This window comes from Balaenoptera acutorostrata, chromosome 17, assembly GCF_949987535.1.
Source record: "Balaenoptera acutorostrata chromosome 17, mBalAcu1.1, whole genome shotgun sequence".
NCBI lineage: Eukaryota > Metazoa > Chordata > Mammalia > Artiodactyla > Balaenopteridae > Balaenoptera > Balaenoptera acutorostrata.
In genome coordinates this window covers 18,051,532-18,055,261 of record NC_080080.1, presented here as the reverse complement: position 1 = coordinate 18,055,261, position 3,730 = coordinate 18,051,532, and the positions used below count along the sequence as shown (strand labels likewise).

The 3,730-nt window shown below is 37.3% G+C and overlaps 1 non-coding gene across 1 annotated transcript; it reads left to right on the top strand.

Annotated features, from left to right (window-relative positions):
* The first annotated feature begins 3,391 nt into the window (after nt 1–3,391).
* Nucleotides 3,392–3,464, top strand: TRNAM-CAU (transfer RNA methionine (anticodon CAU)). The gene has a single exon. It is a non-coding gene; the product is annotated as a tRNA-Met (tRNA).
* Nucleotides 3,465–3,730: the final 266 nt, after the last annotated feature.

Here is a 3,730-nt window from a genome sequence, read left to right as displayed (position 1 = left end):
GATTTGTTCATATATTGAAAGAATATTTTTGAGGGACTGTTGTGTGCCAGGAACTTTTCTAAGGCATTTGATATACATCGGATACAAAACAGATGAAATCCCTGCTCTCCTTGTGTTTACATTCTATAACAGGTGGGAAGACAGTAGAATATAAAAAATAAACAGTAATTGAATTATTTAGTATATTAAATGTTATGAAAAAAATAGAGCATGATAATGGGATTTGGGGTGCAGTGCCAGGGAATAGTCATTTTAATCAAAGTAGTAAGGGTAGGCATTAAGTTAAGGGGATATTTGAGGAAAGAATTGGGGAGGTAAATGAGCTAGATGTCTGAGATCTGGGAAAGAGAGACATTAGAAGTCATTTGCTTTAAGATGACAATAGATGGAGTGTGAGAGGATAAGAAAAAAGAACATCTCTCTCTTCTATCTGAAGACTGAGGGTAGCACTTTGGGGAACATCTACATTTAATGGCTGAAAAATGCCAGCATAATTATGAAGGAACAAAGGGAAAAAAAACCTTTATACTCATTTAGAGATGAACATACTATACTATTTTATCTGATTTAAAACATCTCCCTGCCTAGAAATTAAGCCCAAGTATTTACAGCTCTGTTCAAAATAATCCAGTTTCTCCTTAAGCCTAAGAGGAACACCTGGTTGTCTTACATGATGAACCTTCTATGAACCTTTCAATTCTCATATAACAGAAAAAGCCAGAGGATGAAACACCAGTTGTAAATATAATTTGGAAATGAATCTTTCAATTTTGCTCTATAATTTCTTACACCTACCAATACATCCATCATGGAACTTGGCACATAGAAGATTCTCAGTGCATGTCAGTTGAAGTAAAATTAAGCTAGTCAATGTCTGATTTAGGGGGGAAGTGTTGATGATAAGCCTATGTTACTACTATTTAGCAGAACAGACTTGAGTGATGCGATACCGGCTTTGACTTAGGGACTCAATCCAGTGTGGACACCATCTGCTGATACAAGGACTGGAATGACCTTCCCACACAGAGCAGAGTCCCTGGAAGGTCATGGGGTTCAGTTCTTCCTCTAGGCATTTGAAATCTGAAACATCAAAGCTAGCGATTATTCTCTTTCATTAGAGTGGATGCTAAAACTCCTTATACACTTAAGACAATATTTTATATTGAACCAAGCAAGCCTCTCTTGATGAAATTGAAGTTTACTTTCAACTACTCTTACTGTGTGTTCGAGTATGTAAGAGATTCTAACATTTACATACTTTTTGACTACAAACCTATCAATTTGTTCTCCGAAGAAACCAGCCTCTGCTTTTACACTGCAGTTAATGAAATGCTGCACTTTCAGGACATATTCATTTACAATAGACTTAAACTTTAATTTTTAAAATTTGATTTTCAAGAATTCTATAGCTAGATGTATATACTTCAGATTTGGTTTCTTAGAAATTTTCCCTCTTGATTCTTTCGCAGGCGAGCCAAAGACAGCAATAGAATCTGGGTTCTATATAAAATGAAGAGGAAAAAAAAAAAAACTGCTCTTGATTTTTTTTTTACTGAGATTTGAAAGATTTCACCCATGTTTTCTCTATTCAGATAAGGGAGCCAAAGGCTACGATAGCAGCTTGTCTGGATTAGAAGGTTTGATTGTTTGTACTCTTGTTTAGTTTCCTTCCTTAATGTGGACCAGGATGTCAGGGGTCTTCTCTGAGAGCAGCTGAGGAGAGCAGAGGCATGGGGTGGGACCGGGGGAAGGCTGACTGTGACATATGTGTGGCGGCAGTGGGGGATAGGGAGGGAGACAGAGATCAAAGAATCATCCAGAGCTCCTCAGCCTTCCAGAGCAGAAAAGCCTTTGGCAACCCTTTGATGTCCAGTGTACCCTCTGCCCCCAGTCAGAAGCATGTCTAGGGACCTGAGTGAGAAGTGGATTCGGGCAGGGCCATTTTATAGGTCGGTGAGGCAGATAGCATCTTGCCAGTACCTTCTAAAAAGGACGTACATGCAGAACAAGTTGCTATGATTCCTGACCTACAGGAGCTTACACTCTGGTTCAGTAGATAAAACCTTGAGCGTCTTGACCAATCAACTTTGCCAGTTTCCTCCACAAACAACAGAAACATTTGATGTGTCATTGTTGTGATTTTTATCCTTAACAAGATAGTTTACTAAATCTGTTATTCTCAGGAATAAAAAAGCACCACTGTCATCATTTTTTCTGGTAGGGTATCCATCGTCAGTCATGTTCCTTTATTGACCCTCTTTTCCTTCCCTGTGATCCATTTCTGGTGTTTCATATTTTGTATTCAAAGTGGGTGTGAGTTTTATACAATGTTATGTGTGTGTGTATATATATATATTTTTTTTTTTTTTTTTTTCTTTCAGCTAACAAAATAATTGTCTTACCTGCCCTCTGGACAGCATAGGCTTTGGCAACCTTAAATTCAGAGCTCTTGAAAGGATGATTATGAGTAAATATCACTGACAATATGGAACTGATAAAAATGACAGCTGGGGTAGCTGCTGACTAAAAGGCAAACAATCGATGTTCTATTTTCTAAAGTGAAACAGTAATACTGAAGATGTGTGGATATGCAAATTAAATAACTAATATATGGTTTCCTTTAAATCAATGTCCTTCTTCCATGAAGTTAACTTCACATTGTGCTTACATCTAACACACAGATGGCCCTACAGAGAAGTTAAAAATAAATAAACTCCCTTCCTCATTCCACCCAGGTCTGCCAGCCCGTTTTTCTTTGTTCTGGCTTCCTAGATTTGTACCTAGTCATTCTTTTACCTACTCGGACTGGAAACAGTCTCTCTTTTCATCTTAACTAGTCATCAGGGAAAGCAGAGAAGATCTGCAGGGAAAAATCATCCAAAACTACTAGGAGCTTTAGAAGGTTACAGAAATTACCTTATGTGACCTGCCTGGAATGGCATGGCCGTTCAACCAGGTCTTCAAGAAAATGCTATCGTTTGTTTCCAAATAAAGGACATAATTGACCTATATTCTTCTCAATTAAGTTATATTAAATATCAGGACAGTAAGCAACATTTTGCAACCCACCCTCCTCCAAAAAATGTTCCTGCCATTTCCTTAGTCCTTTCCTGGATCTTTAAGGGCAAGAAGCTTAATATAAGGGAAAGGTCATATAAAAACACTAGTTAACTTTATCTTAGTGTATTGCATCTCTGCACTAGAAAATTCCATCTATATAGTTAAAGCAACTTCAATTTTGAAAGACAATTCGAGCCAATCAATGGAATATACTTTGGAAACAATAAAAGACATTTGATTCTAGTATTCTACCGGTTTTCCATCTTCAAAGGAAAACGTTGTCTGTTTGTGTCAGGAGAGGAGTGTTCACAGGGGACAGCACCTCTAACCTGCCTCCTTAGTGCAGTAGGCAGCGTGTCAGTCTCATAATCTGAAGGTCCTGAGTTCAAACCTCAGAGGAGGCAGTTCTGTTTTGCCTCCCTCTTCTTCCTAAGAGAATTTTCAGAATAATTTTCTTTCAGTGATTTTACATTCCTCTTAGTAACTTTACTTTCTTTGACTAATATTAGTTAATAACATTTAAAATGAAAATGAAGAGGTGGCCAATATCAAAGAATAAGCCAATGGAAAGTTACAATTATAATATTACTAGATTTCAAAATTCATGTCATATTTCATCAAAGACATTGTTTCAGGTAGGAAGTGCTCCAAGGATTGAGATTATAAAATA